The sequence below is a fragment of the Symphodus melops genome (genome assembly GCF_947650265.1).
Source record: "Symphodus melops genome assembly, chromosome: 15".
Classification (NCBI taxonomy): domain Eukaryota; kingdom Metazoa; phylum Chordata; class Actinopteri; order Labriformes; family Labridae; genus Symphodus; species Symphodus melops.
Genome location: NC_136705.1, coordinates 11,874,651 through 11,893,248, shown reverse-complemented (window position 1 = coordinate 11,893,248; position 18,598 = coordinate 11,874,651).

Sequence of the window (18,598 nt, the reverse complement as noted above, 5' to 3'; positions counted from 1 at the left end):
GCTGTAGAGTAGATCCGATGTCTAAGGTAAAGTAATAACAAAAGAAGTTTACCATGGAATAACATTCAAAAACTCACCTTCCTTTGGCCATATCTGATACTGATTTCAACATTATCAGAAGCTAATTTTGATCTCAAACCTTCAAAGTGAACATCTGTTGATGATGTGTGACCACAGTAGCGAATCTAACTAAAAACTAAAAAAATGCCCATGCTACCTCATGAAGGTGATCGTAAAATTGCAATATAATACAGAATACTTTAAGAATTAATTATCATTCCATGGACTCATATATATATATATATATATTTATTTATTCCTCTACCACCCCTGAAAATGAAATGAAATGGAATATGTGAACGTTTTTTTTTTTTTTAAATAACAATTGTTCTACTAAAGGAAATTTATATTTTGAATAAAGTACCTGTGCAGTAGTTAAGAAAGTACACTTTGATTGTTTTACCGGCAATGATGAAGAAGAACAGTGCACAAAAATAGAAGAAAAAGACAACTCAGCAGAAATAGAAATCTGTGTTTATCCAAATGAGATATATGATGACAAATATCTAAAGAAAACATAAACTTGTTAACTATGTTTAGGTTTCTTACACTTGTTTTGCATATTTTTGCATCCATAGGGAATGTTATTCTGTAATAAATTTCACTTCAAGAGCCATTTTAGGGAAAAACATCCAGACAGTCACTGTCTGAAAATTAAATGATAGAACAAAGCAAGGAAGTAAGTGTAAATAGTAAAGGGACTTGAACTTGTACAGCGCTATTCTAGTTTTCTGACACCTACCCATTCACACACTGATGGCAGAGGCTGTAATAAAAAGTGTTATTCATTATTAACTAATCCCATTTACTCACGTTCATCGGCAGCCAAAGACGCAGTTTGAGCAACTTAAGTTTCTTGCCCAAGGACATATCGGACATGGGATTGCAGGAGCTGGGAGTTGAATCCTCAGACCTTCTTTTAGGGAGATTCTACTACTGATCCACAGCTGAAAGGAACTTAACTAAGGTATAAACCTAGTAAAATAATGAATCAAATACATGCGTTTTAGCAATTTGGTGACACCTGCTGGTCAATCTAAAACGGTGCATCCATAGCCACAAGGGCCTGAAGTGATGCATTTTTTAAACAGCATATAACCATTTTTTTTAACACTTTCTCATGACGGTTATATAATTAGGATTGTTGAGGGTTGCGTCTGATTCGGTCTAGGGTCCAAATAAAGGGGGTGAGGGGCTCAGTCAGTATAATCATTGTTGTCTGCCTCTTCTTTTAATCTACCTCTGACAAACACACAAACATGTCTTGTCAGGACCCTTCATGAAATACATTAACTCAACTTGAACTTAACTTTACCACCCAAAGTGGATGTAAGAGAAAAACAATCTAAGTAAATTGTGCAGCCACGAAGGCTGAAATAGTTCTCCACAAAGACAAATGTATGAAGGCAAAAACACTCACACACCATCTCGAGGGAGTGTTTTTGAGGGGACAGAAAGACAGAACAAACAAGAAGAAAAATCAATACCTGAACTACTGTGGCCTGGAGTAGTTAGTGGTAATAGCAGAGGGCTGAGCGGGATGGATGCACACACGCACACACACACACACACACACACACACACACACACACACACACACACACACACACTAGCTAGTAATCTCAAAAACAGCTCTTGCAAGGAAAGCAGAAATAAAGACAGAGTGAGGAATATGTCTTTCTATCCCCCATCATTATCTTCTTAACGCTGAGAAATGAAATTCTGTGTGTTCCATCCCATCACACTCAGTTATTTTTGCGCTGTGATCTTTGTGATGATAGTCGGTGTTTTGTGGAGATGCATGGAGGACCACCACAGAGAGACACTGAGAGGCTGCGCCACTAGGCAAGGCGTTTAATCTTTATCTGACCAATCAACAGCTATACTGTCGGGTCTGACAAAATCGATGCAAATTTAAGGTGTTTTGAGCAAACATATGGTTTGTTTTTCAGCCAGACTTTACAACCCACAAGAGCTGGCACCACATTTGTCACCTGCCTCCACGTCGGCCGGTAGAAAAATGTAAAAGCATCACCTGGGTTTCAACCTGTAGAGGGCAGTCACTATGCTTATTCTGAACCCAATATGTAGAATCAATATTTCTGAGTCAAATTTGGACCAAATTAATCAACAATATTACTTAGCACACATATACATGGGGTTTCTGTTGAAACAATACTTTTTAACAGCAATCAAACACTTCCTAGCTTAAATTTGGAGACATTTATAAAATACTCACAAGGATGTAAATTCCTAGCTCACAGTCATTTAGTCTCTACACCTTTCAAGTACAGTGTAACACCAAACAGGAAGAGGAAAATGGCTTTTGTAATAAAATTGCTTGCCAGCAATGCATGACATCCAATTTACGTCCCTGATCACAATTTAATCCAAACATGAAATAAATACTTGTAAATATGAATAATATTGTTATTGCATTGTTTTACGATGTAGGAAAGAATTATGACCTGAAGGCGTCTTCTAATGTACTATTTTGTGTGTATCAGTATGTTGTAATATAAAAAACCTGTGTAAATAAAGTGTTCAAAAAAAACTATTCCACATTGTTTTAAAAATCATCTTCTGGAGGAAACAATGTGCGGAAAGTTCCTGGTAGAAGAATGCCGGAAAATGGACAAAACTCATCTTACATGATTTCATTCAATGAAGAGGAACCTTAATCAGAGTAACACGGTTCAATGTCAAAGCCATAGTGATAGTGATAATGCTTGAATGAAAACCGTTTGACTGTTAACTTTAATATAAATAAATAAATAAATCGCCACGAACTCTCTTGCTAATCCGCTTTACAACCTCTACTTGTGTTTTCAATGTCAATATTAGGTTAATAAATAACTTATTAAGCTACGGTTTCGCGAGCTTGTCAAAACCACTGAATAGAGTCATGAAACATAACGGTCATGACGTAAAAATCGACCGATGGCGATTTAAATTGAATAATGTTAATCTGTGAAGATTATCCAGCTGAACAAAACAGCTATGCATCAGAAACTTATGTTTTTTCATAGAGTTTATCTTCTGAAATGATCCATAGCTAAAAATCCCATAGGCAAATTCTCATTCGAACCTATGGCGAAGTTACTTCCGGGTTGGCCTACAAAAATATGTCATCACTTTTCCAGTCTCTAACGCAAAAACCTTTAAGAAACGCAAGTCCAGATAAAATATTAGGCAGTCATGCTGAGAAAAAACAAAACAAAAGGAAGAAGCAGTTTAGGAGAGTGAAAACACTGATCTTCTGTATCTCTTACATACATAGATGAAATATTCATCTGAGTGATGTGATTTACAGATCACTTTACAACCAGCGTAAAGACCTTGAAGATAACCGTTTTACGACTGTGCAGTTCGGTCAGTAACCTGCTGATGGCGCCAAAGTGCACCAACACTGAGAAGTGACATGTAATATAAGGATGCTTACTCTCAAAGAAGTATTTTTTTTAAAAGTAATGAGTAATGTAGAAAGAGTCAAACAAAAAAAGAGCAACTAATAGCCTCTTTGACCATTCTTCTCTCACTCTTCTGTCTGAACATACTGCATTACTTTGCATTTTCCTTTTCACCATTACTCACAGTACAAACACACGCTTTAACTGAACATACTTACACACATACAGTATATCCCAAAGATACACTCTGAACCTACCAAACCATACAAGCACTAAGGAGTAACACAGAAAAGCTCTTGTGAAAGCAAATGGTTTGCTTTCATAAGACTCTGTGGTGTTTTAGTTAAACACCCAGTGGATCTGTTTCTTCTTATTAACTAATTTGTGTTTTTACTGCACACTAATGGAATATTATGAAGCACAGACAAACACACACATACACACACACACGCACGCACACACACTGGCCCGAGGAATGTGTGTGTCAACTTAGAAAAATAGCTTTTTTTAAGTAATCAGGTCAATGATAGATTGGGTTTGACTAAATCTGTGAAGGAGCCCCCGCTTAACTTATTCTATTAAACTTTTAACATTTCCCAAGAGGCAACAATTAGCTCACAACAAGCGACACGTTACAAGATCATGATTACAGCTGCAAATCGGCGGTTAATGTTTGTGTTACATTGTATGGATCTTTGAGGATAATGTAAGCGTAGTTTTTCATGGAAATTTTAATTCTTTTAATGAGTTTGATATTCTTTATCTTAACTTAATTTCTTATTGAACACTTGAAAAATAAAATGTGGATCACTGACAAGATTTGGCTAAAGGCTAATTGGTCACAAAAGATTAGCATAACTACATTGCTATGAACACCGCACAATGAAATTAGCAGATTTTGTAAATAGGTAGAGACTTACACCTGCATTCTTTCTGATGGTCAGCAGTCGGTGACTGTAAAAGGAAGAAGTCTGAATGTATTGAAGTCTATGTGAAACTGTTTTCTTCAGTAAAGCAGGATGTTTATTTATTATTGTCAATTATGATCCTATGTGAAGTGACATAAATGATAAAGCGGCTTTTTGGACTTGTTGACATTGTGATAAACATAATAATAAAACTATCACTGTGTGCTACCACACAGTATAAACATACATGTACAGATAAGCACTGCAATGTTCTAAAATATCATTAATGACAAACTGAGTATTAAGGAGCAGATGATCCTTAGACTTCAATGGTGTTCATGGAAGGTTTTTAAAAACTGCTGGTGAGGGGCTGCGTTTTTTAGGAGAATAAGTCACCAGTGCAATGTCCTCCATTTTATTTTTTCCCAACTTTTGTTGTTTCTCTGGTTGTAAGAAGATTTAAAGCAACTTAAAAGGAAAGCAGAAGGATGAAACATTTCCGATGGGTTAAATTAAAGCATGTGAAATGAAGAAATGTCAGCACGAGTCTTCACAAGTCTACACTGTGTTTTAAAAGAAAAAAAAATACTCCTGCACTTTCTCTTCCTGATCTCATTATGGGTGAGGGGATGTGAGACAGTTCTTAAGGTTCAGAGGGATTATTTCCTTTCATTCCTCAGGTGATTGACACTAAGCAGTGTGTTACTTAATCCTCACACTCTGTTATGAAAATGTTCAACATAGGCACAATGACAGTTTTGACAAAAAACACATTTATGCTAGACGTACGGCAAAGGATTATAGAGCTCAGGCAATATTCTATTTGTAGCACTTTTTAAAAAGAGTTTACATGAATAAATAACTTTGTAAAACTCTGAAGGAATCTCTTTCTGTACCTGCATGCAGATGCACAGAATAAAGAGCAAGGGACGTAGATGAAAAGTACAGCCGGTTGACTGAAGTCCATGTACAGAGATGTTAAAAACAATGTTATATTCACATAAACCATTGGAGTCACAAATCCCTATCAACAGCCATGGAAAGGTCCCAGGAAAATGTGGGATTGTTAACCTTTTAAATTTGGGTTTGGGGTGGATATAATGCATATTACGGCAAAATATATCGCTCTTAGTCTAACTTTATGTTTTAATTTCTACTTCTATTATTTCCTGTATTATTACTAGGGGTGGGACTTTAGCACATCAATTACGATTAATTAATTAGTAGACCTACACGAAAACACATAATTTTTTTTTAAAATCACAGTTTGCCTCATAAACAGCCCAGAACTATTTGTCAGTGTCTGCGCTAGCACCACACTAGCTCTGCACTGGCATCGCGCTAGCCCCGCGTTAGCTCCATGCTAGCTCCGCCGTAAGTACAAACAAGAGGCGTTTGCAGCCCAAATTAGACCAAATGACTGGCTTCAGGACCAAAATTAGTATTTCAACGTCTGATCAACTTGCAAATGCACTCGCTAAATTGATTGCTCTGGACTGTTGACCACTATTAGTGGTAGAAGAAGAGGGGTTAGAAAATGTGCTACAGATACAGGTGTGATCCAACTTTCAAGCTGCTGCGCAGATAAACTATTTCAAACAAGATCAAACAGCTTCATGAAACGCAAAAGCAAGTATAACGCAAGTAAAATAAAGCAAGTTAAATAAAAAATCCAGTCAGATTGAGTGTTGCTTTTTAGGGCAAATATTATGATGCAATTAAAATGTGATTAATTTTGATAAATTAATTAGAAAGCCCAGAGTTAATTAGATTGTTATTTTTTAATCAAGTCCCACCCCTAATTATTACCACTCCTCTTGTTTCAGATCCTCCACTTCCTGCCCTCATATGTTGCTGCTCCGTGCTGATTATGTCCTCCTTCTTATAATAATTTACACTTTATTATTTATTCTTCTTCTTATTGTCTTCCTCTTCCCTGTGAATTACTGGTATTTGGTATTTTTGACTATGACATTGTCTTTTCCCTTTCTGGACTCTGTTCGACTGCTTACAAATAAAACCTGTTTTTTTCCCCTTCGTTGTTCTTTTGAGTCCAATCACCTGTGGGTTTGTGTTCCTACGTGGTCAAGGTCAACATAATTATTGAACTTCATTTGCCTCAAATAACAATCTTACAAGGAACAGATCAAGAGACATGCAAATGAAAAGTTGTTGGGGCTTTGAATTCTAACATGACACCAAACCGACACACTCACAGTTTCTAAAGTAGAAATAGTAAAACACAGGAGTGAGGAAAGAAGAGGAGAAAATGCAGGTAGTCTACTCTCCGAATTCAACATACAATACAGTCCCATAAGTCATTTAATCTCAGACTTTACCTAATGACCCGTCCAATCATATCTACTAACTAAGTACATGACAGCATCCAATTATTCCAGACTGTTTTTAACTTTAAGATGGAGTCAGAAGTTTTTTACCCAAAAAAAGGAAAATATAGACACTAAAATAATGCCACTCAATCCTCACTTATGGTGAGGATTGAGTGGCATTGGTGACATTCTCTGCACAGACCATGTCTCGGGATATTTCTGAGTGGGGCGTAGGTGTGCTTCCAACCAGCCAATGACAGCCGCAGGACAGTTTTCGTAGAGGATACAATTCAGTACTTTGATGCCCTTCAAACTGGCAAATATTAGTGGCAAAGAAGATAAAATATATTAATAGCAAAGAAAAACACCACATGGATAAAGCTTGTTGGAAAACAATGCTGAACCTTTGGTTGACTGTCATCCACAGATGTGGAGTTGATCTGAATTCTGTTGGATTGGCTGGTGCCAAACACCGGTGGCTGCTTCCGTTAGTGTGCCAAATAATCAGCTTTTCCAAAATACACAAATGGAATTTTCTCAGGTAACTCAGGGTGAAGGTGTGTGTGTGTCTCTTCAGGTAAGAAATCCTGTTTGAGTCATGCATTTTGGGGCTCATAATAATCAAAGCAGCGCACTACAATTGACATCACTGTTCATAACAGGACATTTCATAACTAAAGAAAAGTTATCGCAGCGGGAGTTACATTATCTCGTCTTATTTGGAGAATAAAAAAGCACAAACGCAATGTTTGATTGCAAAAGTAATAATGCTCTTGCCTTGTTGGTTAGTGTAGCATTGTTGTCTTAACTTTTTCACTTAATCTCTCAGTTATGGCAGCTCATCTTTCATTACAGAAAAGTCTTAGAAACATGGCCTTAATTTGTTTTTTTTCTTTTGAGCTTCTGAAAGCCAGAAAATGGGCAACTCCTGCAGAGATGCTTGTCTTTCTGCAGAGCCATTTTTGTGATTATACTTGTGACTGAACTCACCATGTGTGTGTTTGAGTTGAGATTTCTGGAGGCTATCTCTTGTCTCCCTCATGACAGTCTCAACTTGTCAGCACCTGAATTTTGGCGATGAAGGGCTTTTGTTAAAACAAATGCTGACTGGAAACAATATCTGCCCCTGGAAACAACGCTGCCTGTTAGTCGAAGGTAAACACGTTGTGGGTGTTTTGTAACACGAAAACACAACCGATTTATATGAAAGCAGGAGGGTTTTTTTGTTTGTTTGTTTGTTTTCGTGACAGGGAAGCAGACATCTTTTTGTTTATACTGAGAGGAATGTCAAGAATCAGTGTTGTCAAACTCACCAGCCGTCTCCGATGCATCCAACTCCTGTTACCATTAGCAAACCAGAAGCTTATTACCTTCCAGCTGTGCACCACCTTAGGTGCACAGCTGGAGATCATTATGTATGTAAGACTGTTTCCCTGGTGAGGACTTCAGAGTCATGTAGTAAGTAGTATGAATGGAAGTTACTTCTGATAGTAAATTTACAGCAGCCACTGCCATTCGTGTGTGAATGGGTAGGTGCGACATACGGTGTAGAAGTGCTTTCAGTGGTCAAAAGACTAGAAAAGTATCATACAAGCTCAAGTCCATTTACAACTAACAGTTAGGTTAGCTTGACTGAAAAAAAGGAAATACAGAAAGATTCTGGGTAAAGACAACAAGTGAAGTTTACTGATGAATAAGATTTTACTCCAAAAAACACATTTTGTCCAAGTCTATTTAAGGAGCCCAATTGACTACAGCAGTAGAGTTATTTTTACTCTACTTAGTGTTTAAAAATAGCTTCAAATGAAGATAATTTACTCGATAAAGATTAAATTAAAAACAACACTACTGTTATTAAACTCGATAAAGAATAACATTTACTCATTTCAGAGATGTAATTTATTCAACAGTGTTGTAGTGTATTCATTTAAGAGCTATATATTACTCCATAGATACTTTTTACAGTCTAATTAGATTATTCAGAGCTTTATTTTACTGCCTGTACAGTCCTTCCAGTATTTTCGCGGAATATCAACAAAGCCAAAACATCTGTGTTAGGCTAAATTATGATGATGAATGTTAACTTTGAAAAGAGCAAGAATTAACAATAACAATAAAGTTGTTCTATACTTATGCATTGACTCCATATGGCCTGTTACGAGAGTGAAGATGAGATTCTCAAGTGGAGCATTGTGTACGTCATTTGATTGTTTGACACATCCACTTTCTTCCACCAGACTCATCCCCCAGAAAAGACCCATAGACCCAGCCCCAAACTCCATCTTTGCAATAATAATAAATAAATTCTGTTTTAAAGCACGTCTTCCTGCCTCTTTCTATTAATGGTCATGGGTAGCCTAAATGGGTTCCATTCAGACCTTAAATCTAAGTCTTTTAGATTATGCGCCGTTTATCCATATTAATAAACAATTAAAAAAAAAAAAAACTTGTAATACATTTTTTGTTTGTCTTGATTTATCAACTCAGACATTTTCATGTTGATATCTGAAGCTTAATTTTTTTTCCTATTTGCAAGAGAAAAAGAATAATTACGTAGGTGTATGAATAGAGTAAATTTGGGTCTTTTTCGAAACATTCGAAACTGTCACCTATTGGGATTCTTCTACAGGCTTTTCCCCCCTTACTCAGGACATAATGTTGAGGATCAATAATCCCTTGAGTTTGCTTCTGTTGCAATTTGTTCAACATTGACACCTATTTTGGCATAAATTGACTGGACTATATGTCGTATTACTCAAATCCAAGTTCATCTGTATATTTACTCCCACTCTGCTGGCCACTGGTAATAATTACACTCAAAAATAATTATAATTAATAACAATAATAATAATGATAATACATTTTATTTGAGGGAGCCTTTCAAAAAACCCATGGACACCTTACATCTGGAAAACTTGCTCTCTGTTTTTTCCTGTACAGTTACTGACAGCAAAGTGCTTTCGTGTTGCATGCCAAAATAATATTTCCAATCATAAAAAAAATGTTTTGGAGGAAGACATGCCCTCACACTTTATCAGTGTGATTACATACACACTTTTTTGAGGTAAATGAGCAATGTTTTGACCAGAGGTCTTTTTTGAGGTAATAATTGTTACACTACCCTGCACTACCCAGGTAACTGCGCAGGATCCTTTAAATTCTGTCATGATTCTGTATTAAAAGGTTTTACTTTCCAAACTGTCAGCACATAATGACTTTCCCCAGTGTTTTTTTTTCACGAAGTGACATTAAAAATGACATTTGATTGTACTTTGGAGGCCCTTTTTAAGACTTATTGTCTTCTGTTATTTAGACAGCACTTTTAACTCTATTCTTCCAACCTCACTTAAAAGCTGTACACAAGCTGTTTGTTTTGGCTTAACAATAAAGGCCTTAGAATCATCTGACCTCTCTCACTAAGAATCGTGCTTGTCTCAAGTGTTCAGTAGATCTGTAATCCTCCACCCTTCATCAGCGCCTGTTTTGTTCTGCAGATTTTCCTCGCTCCTCCTGTGATGGAGCAGAGGCACAGCAGCTTGTTTTTCGGCTGCACGCTGAATCATGAATGCTGACTAAGTCTCCTCTTGTTCCACATTACGAGAGTCTGATAAATGCTCCTTCCCTTGCTCAGTGTGATCCTAAGTGGTGTGAAGTAGAGGAAGCCCACACAGAGGCCGATAGCAGTGCAAATTATGTGGAATAAGTTGTGTGGTTCCATTCTGTTTGTCTGTGCTTATAGCTTTGAACTGTGCCGGGCGCCTCCGGGCGCTTCCAGATACCTCCAGTAATGTATTGTTTATGGCAACAGTGCCTCAAGCAGACAGAATGACAGATTGAGCCGTTCGGTTTTCTTCTCACAATCCGTCTTCAAAGAAACAAATCGATCTGGAACAGAGAAGTGGAGGGGAATAGGGGGGAAGAAAACTCACAAAAATAGACTTTCTTTAGAGTGCTTTGATGCTGTGATGTGTTATTTTGTCAGGAGCGTTTTAGGGTGAAATCAAAGTTTACCCTTCGGAGCAGAAAAGAGGACAAGCTTATGTTGTATGAATGTATTAATTTTTTCGTGAGTGTGTGTGTGTGTGTGTCTTGGGGTTAGTGTTTCTGTTTTTTTTTTGTGGATTAACAGCAACAGAGAAGGTCTATGTTTCATAGCAATTTTGCGTTCAGAATCCTTTAAATTACTTTGAACTTCTTGGACAAAAATTCTTGAAATTATTTCAGCGTTTCACCGCTTTTTGGCGATGATATCGTTTTATGTTTATCTTGACGGTGCTTCCTTATGCACAAGAACATTCCTTGTAAGCAGTTTTACCAAACTCCTTTCGCTTCATTGTTGGACCGACGTGTTTATTTTACTTCCTATTAACTTCCTAAATGTTTCATTAACTCAGAAATGAAAGTCCAAGAAAATTTATGTATTGCTGTCTGGGAAAAAAAAGAGTTTCCCAGCTGTTAGCCGCAGAAAGGTGTGTACATTTGAATTCAACAATAAAGCAGACTTTGCTCCTCCTCTGTATGTTAGCATGTTCCATGTGAGTTTATACCAGCTACACAGCTTTTATTCGGTACTGTACTTTAAGGCCCTTCCCCAAAAAATCACATGTAGTTTTTCACAACACGTGAATCTGTGTTATCTTTTTATTGCTGCCTCGGAGGTTACGTTTTTGTTTGTGAGATAGATTATATCAGAATAACTTGGATGATTTACATGAACCCTGGTGGAAGATTATAGCCATGGCAAGAAGGAAGCTAAATTTTTTTTGGAGTGGACCTAATTCGTAATGTAAAACCATGCTTCGAGAACTCAAAACATTTATTTTCCAAGTTTGACTTCAGATTAAAGAGGAGGCTCTTTTCCATACATAGTAATGTTTGGTTATTCAGCTCGAGGTCCTCATGGCCCTGACAGCCCTTAGTATTTGCATCAGCATCAGAGTTTTAGAGAAAATCAGTTAACCACATTCACACTGCAGCCATTTTTTTCTGACTCCAAGCTCATGTTAGAAGTCAAACCTGGAACACAACAGAAGGAGCATAAAACCACAATTTAAGAGTCCCAGTTTGAGCCTGATGTCAGGTGAAAATGGCCTCTGTGTGAATATTGTCACAGGAACCCAAATAACAGCAACATGAGCTGCGTATCGGCTCTGTTGAAGACAACAACACTCAACACATTGTGAATTTTTACTCATGTCTTTAAAAGTACATTTTGCCCGGTATTATATATATCATAGAATTGCTTATTTTTAGTTTTTTCATTGTACACAGATTTTCTGAATCAAAATTGTCCCTTTTTTCCAGTCATGCTTTGTCTTTAGACCTATTCCTCTTTCGATTTAATGTTCATACGTTATTTGCATGTGTTGCATAGAGGTTTCTGGTTTGAATCCCTGACAGACAGGGTCTCTCTGCGTGGAGTTTGCATGCCTTCGTTATGCATGCGTAGGCTCCCTTTCGGGTGCTTCCTACCACAGTCTAAAAACATGCTCGCTAGTTCAATGGGTGACTCTCAATTGCCCGTAGGTGTGAATGTGAGTGTGGCTGGTATATGTCAGTCCTTTGATTGACTGGCACACCATCCGGGGTGTACATTGCCTCCCACCCATTGACAGCTGGGATCGACCCCAGCCTCTCCACAACCCCAAACAGGAAAAGCAGTAAAGATAATGGCTGGATGGAAGTGAGTGACAGTAGAAGGGAAGTAGATAAGGGGTAGAAATAAGTACGTTTATATATTTGATCCTGCTTTTTTTGTATATAGTGAATACCTGTGTTAAATTTTGCAATGGAATTGAATTCACAAATTTACTGTTGATTTTGTTGTTGGGATTCTTGTTCATATTTTGTGTTATTTAACATCTTCAAAAATATAGAATGATAATATCTTTCTGCTTTTAACTTTAACAATGTGTGACTGTGAAACAATGGCCAACATTAAGAGAATGGAAAAGAAAAACAAGACAACACTCACTATTGTTGAACTAAATGGGTTTGAGATGTTGCAGAGTTGTTATAACTCACACCACCTCTTGGGGGCACAATGACTCCACAGTAAAACAAATAAATCAACATATTCACTTCCTCTGATTTCTTTGTTTCACTCCCTACCTGCATCAGCATCTGTACTTTTATTTCTTTCCTTCCATCAATCTTTCTTTTTGTTTCTCTCTCGCTCTCTCTTTCTGTTGACCTCTCCATCGCTTGCTCTCTACCTCTCTGTGGTGTGCCAGCTAACAGTGTTGCAGGCTTCACTGCTTTACCAATTCTATCAAAAAGCTATTTAACAAACCGCAGACCTGGCCAGCCGTGCCTTCACTGCCTCCTCTATAGCTTTATTTTTTCATTTCTCTCCTTTTCCCTGTCTTTTATTCTCCCAATCTTTCTACCTCAATCAAACACCCCTGTCCTTTCTTCACAATCATATAGTTCACCTGTTTGTTCTCTGTTTCTTCAAGAATCTTTGAGGGTTTTTTTTCCAATTTTTATTTCCTTACACTGTCTCTTTTTCTCTTTAACCTTTTTTAAAGTCCTGAGTTTAATTCTTCTTCATTCACTGACTGTCAATTCAGTCAAGTTGAAACAGTTTCCCTGAGAGGAAAGACTCCCCTGTTTTCAATTATTCTGTCCCTCATGTAATGGTGTACATCCTAGACAAGCTGCAGACATAATCGATTGAGAACAAACTTCATCAGTCAAATTCTACAACCATCCAAATATCCCTGTAGACTAACATCAGTCTTGATGTAGGGGCAGTTAATCTGCATACAGCACTTTAATACCTCAGTGTGGACTTGATTAGCTCACAAATAACAAATAAAGTAATACATTCATATTTGTGACGTACAAGTGAAGAATCCCCACAATATTATACCCTTTTTGTTTATGCTTTTTGTCACTCTAACTATAACTCTTACGTTATGCTTACAATGCACTTTTAAAACCACTGCATTTCCCAAAGCATCGAACATTTTAGAAAACTCCAAAAGCCCAATGTCACAACTCCAATTCTCCAATTGGAGCCCAACTCCAATGTCACAAACAACTCCAAGCCCAACTCCAATGTCACAAAAAAAGTGTCTTTTGTAAAACGCTTAAGTGCTTTGTAAAAAAGTTGCTGTTCAAGGAACTCCCGTCTGCTGACCTTACTTTGAGAGCTCCTCCCTTAAAGCTCCTGTGAGGACTTTTAGATTGTTAATGATAAACATTACAATTAATACTGTTACTCTTTAGGACCTATAAAGCAAACAAGACCATCTGCAACAACATTGACTGTTTCTTTGTTGTAATTTCTCCTGCCTGTAACCGCTGCCCTTCGGTATGTGTCAGTCATTGTAAGTGAAACATGCTGAAGAAACTTTCCTTTACAGCAAATAATCAAAATAAGTGATACATTTGATTGTTGAAAATAAAGCAGGACAAAAGATGTGTGAAAAAGGACAAAGTCAGTACTGCTTTTTTTTTTTTTTTGGGGGGGGGGGGGGGGGCAAAAAACAAACCAAGTGCTTCTCACAGGATATTTTAAGACTGGATTTTGTGACCTTGAAATATGTTAACAGTTGGTACATGACTTTATGAGTTAATATTTCTGATTGTTAGCAGTAGTAAAAGTGGATTAAAAGACTCGATCTATGAGGGAGTTAGCTTGGGATGAAGAGAAAAGTTAAATCGCCATTTTGCCTTTTTCCAAAATTTGGAAAAAAAAAACAACTTGACTGTTAAGCTAACCTATTTCCAAATAAAATGTAAAACATATGCACATTTGCTTTTTGTGGTTTCAAGTTAAAATCTTGCTAACAGGCTTTCCTGCTGCAGCTGAATTCTAACCTCTCACAGTTTTCTTTCTGCCCCACCAGTGGCCCTAAAAGGAAGAAGCTATTGCTGACCCTGTGTCTCTTGTCCTCCTTCTTCCATAACCCCATCAAGTTTCTATTATTATTTTTTTTGTTGGCACAGTGGTTTGTTTTCTCTCTCTTACTGCTGGCTGCATGGTGCCAACATTTCCTCCTGCTTCAGGCTGTGCCATCGCTTGTTTTCTAATCCATTATTCTCGCCCAGATCTGCCAAAGGTAATGCAGCCAGTCAGTTTCATGGTCACTGTCGTGAGCAATAGTCGCCTTTGCATTTAGATTTGTGTCAATCTGAGATTTAATAACAAATACAGAGGGTGAGATTCAATTTCTAAAGTATTTTCCTTTTTTTCCTACATTACATCTCTTTGAGATCAAAACAATCATAAGTCAAGTTGAACAGCGAAGTCCTCTTCTTGATATAAGCAGCACTGAGTCCAAGTGTGACCAGTAATAAGTCATTTTTGCCTGACTCTGTTGTTCTATCTTGCTGGGCTTTATTTCATTCCAGTTGAGATTGAGGCCCCGTTTACACGGAGACGCTATGACAGAAACGCAGCAGAGAGTCCGCTCCGTTTCGTTCACATGGCTGCGATACGCCCCCCGTATCAGTTTCGCTCCACCTTGGAGGTCGAATTCAAAAGCTTGCGTTTTCACCCCCGTGAAACACCGACGCCGTGTGAACGAAAGGCCAATCAGATACTCAACTGTTTTGTCTTACTGCCACAGCGTCTCCGTGTAAACGGGGCCGGAGAATATGTTAAAAAAAAAGGAGCCATAAAATGTATTCCATCTGTTGATAAAGACCGTGAGAAACAGTCAAAAATATTGGAACAGGCGAGTAAGTTAAGCTTGATTTACAGTGAGTGTGTCACACGGGAAAAAGGTATGTAGGTGAAGTGTATAACCTCCCTTCTTTCCTACATAGTTTTTGGCAGCTGAAAGCTTGTCCTGATCTGACTCTGCAGGTCTTGTATGTGAGGAGGTTTTGCCCTTGTTGTAAAAGCCTCTTCTGTTGCTATTGTGAGTGTTGTTTGTGTTTGATGGGGAGAAGGAGGAGGAGGAGGGATGTTCAGCAGGAGGTCTGAGATTGTGCTGAGACAAGGGGGAAATGTCAGGGGCATGGACAGTCTGGACATCCTGGCTGACAGCAGGGTGCAGTCTGCTTTGTCTTTCACTGCACTCCTCTATACTTTTCTACTTCAACAGCTGGAACCTCTCTCTCTTCCTCTTCGTCACCTCAACCCATATAACCCCCTTTTCACTCTATCACCTGCATCCCTACAGTACCTCCTTTATTCCCCTTTTACCTCCTCTTGCTTATTTCCTTCACTGCCTTCCCACTGACTCTCTTCTCTTCACCTACAGGGTGGGTTGAACTAAGCAGTGCTGGCTAACAGAATCACGATTAATCCTGCCAGGCTTGATGTTACCGATAGTCATCCTGCTGAGAAAAGAAGAGGAAGAAAAAAAAAACACACAAAGGAGAAAGAGTAGCGAGAACAAAAGGAAGCGATGAGGAAAAGCAACTTCTGGAAGAACAGAGAGGATGCACTCATTTCTGTGATATTATCCCCTTTAAATGTTTGACGAAAGTGGATTAGTGTTTATTTGTTGCTTTCATCGAGCAAACAACACTCATTTAAATTTGTTAGAGGAGAGATACAAAACAAGAAAAGAAAACTATATGCAACAGTCTGAAAAGAATAGAGTGTTTTGTTTTCATTGTGTGTGTGTGTGTGTGATGGAGCAAAACAGAAAAAACAGAGGGTTATTTGTTGTGGTAATAGAGATCGAGGACACAAAGCAGAATGACAGCAAGATTTAAAAGAATAAAAGAAGGAGATTAAGATGTAAGGCTTGCTCCTTTAAGCATGCCGGACGTGGGTGATTCCTTAAGCACCGGCCAAACAGCTGCGCTCGAGCCATTGCACAGCTGGTTGAAACATGATCACAAATACCAAAAAAAAAAAAAAAAAAAAGCGCAAGCAGTTTGGAGACTCATGAAGAAGAGGAAAGGGAGTGTAGGTGCAATCTGTTTTTGCAGTGTGAGGCCTGCAAGCTCGTCCTTGGTGGTCACTCTAAGCTAGTGGCTTCCTGTGGATAACGGCTCAGGTTTGAGCGGGGAAGCAGAGCGCTCTGTTCAAATTTGCAGCTTAAAACAGGTGGCACATTACTCGCTGGCATTTGGAGAGCAGCGCTGCAGGGCAGCTTTTCGCGGGTCTCTGCATTTCTAACTCTCCAGGCGTAGTTCCCTGGGATGGCAATGGGCTATTTCCTGGGAGCCCAGTTTTTCTTTTTCCTTGTACTTTTGTGCTCTGGTCTGTTTTGTTCAGTGGAGAGAAAGCAGCTTTGTCATTTGTCATTATCATATTGTGCTGTGTAGAGCACAGAGCGTTTTTTCCTGCCTCTCAAAAATGGCCTTTTCTTTCACAGGGAGGACATGGGCTTATTTTCTGTTATGTGCTTTTCGAGGCAGTTATGTACCCTATGCCCCTCATTTGCCTCCATGTGTCATGCAGACCTTACCAGAAAACTGTTTTTTCCTCTAAATAAATAACTACAACAGTGGATTTCCTTTGATTACAGCATCTTTATCCAGAGGAGGAAGTAAAAACCTGTTCAAACCTGCATTCTTTTGGGTTGCCATGACACACTGCTCCTATATATGGTTGTCTGCCTGTGTTCAGGTACGCTGTGATGTAACACCTATCTTGGGTAAAGAGCTGTAGCGAGTGAAATTGAATGTATTATGTGATTTTGTCATGTCATTTTAGATTCAGTTTCACACATTTGTGCTGGTGTAGTGAAGGCGTGATTTGGCATATCGTATTTCATTGTGGTTTTTTGTAGAGAGGTGTTTTCAAGGTGGAAGTGTAGAGAAGCTTTATTTGTTTTTCATTACTTTTTCAATTACTCTGATCACGAAACAATAAAGCAGCGGGGTCAGCAGCCCTAGCTCAAAATTTGCATCAGGGGTCAACATTTTCAAATAGGTCCACGGTCAACTCATTATCCAAACAATGGGACAAACATCTGTGATATAAAATAGCTGCAGCAGCATTTTTTTTAAATTTTTTGGTATTTGCACTCAGAGAGGAAGCCAAACCAAAAGGGCTACAACCCTTCTGCACATGTACAATAATGTTACCTCTCACAGTTACGTTTTTGTCACTGTTAATGTTATAGTACACATTGATTCATTTTGAGTATTGTGTTTGAATTTCAAATGTTAATGGACATCAGTTATTTTTCTTTCCCATTCATGTCAGCAAGATTTAAAGTTACCTGCTATCTATTGTTTTCTTCAGTAAATGAAGACGTTTATATTCTGTTTGTACAAAGAAGAAAGCTTTACATTTGACAGAGTTACAGACCACACTCTTTGAAAGAGAGTAGAGGTCAGAAGTTGAATGCATTTGATGAGACTCGCCATAAAGGAAAACCCGACAACAAAAACACAGTAAACCACATGTGAGATTGGTGCTATGTTAAGTTTATGATTTCCTGCCAACAACCTGCTACCAAAGCTTTTATAAGATTCAATCTGTTTTGAAGTCTCCTGCAAGCATCAATCACTGCCTCTCATTTGTGTGTCCTATTGTTCCCATTTAACTTTCCCATGATAATAACTTTAGTCACGACACTCATGTTGTTTCTTCATCTCAAAAACAGCTGGATAATAGACAGATGTATCAGAGGTTTTCTGTCACTATACAAGTGCATTCACACAGAGAATCCTATCATAGCTTGAATTTCCCTCAGGATCAATAAAGAATCTATCTATCCATCCATCCATCCATCCATCAATGTTGCTTGGGATCACCACATACATTGCATTGTCAGACTTTAGACACCCAATGAACTCTTCTGCATCTGTATCAACATTTAATAAATAATCATACTTCATCATTAATCTATTGCTGCCTTAAAGTCACTCTGTCTCTTTCTATTTATGTCTTCAAACTTTTAAAGACGCATTTTGAGAGGTTGCTGTTACAAATCAAGAACAAAAATTATGTTAAGAGCGCTACAACTTT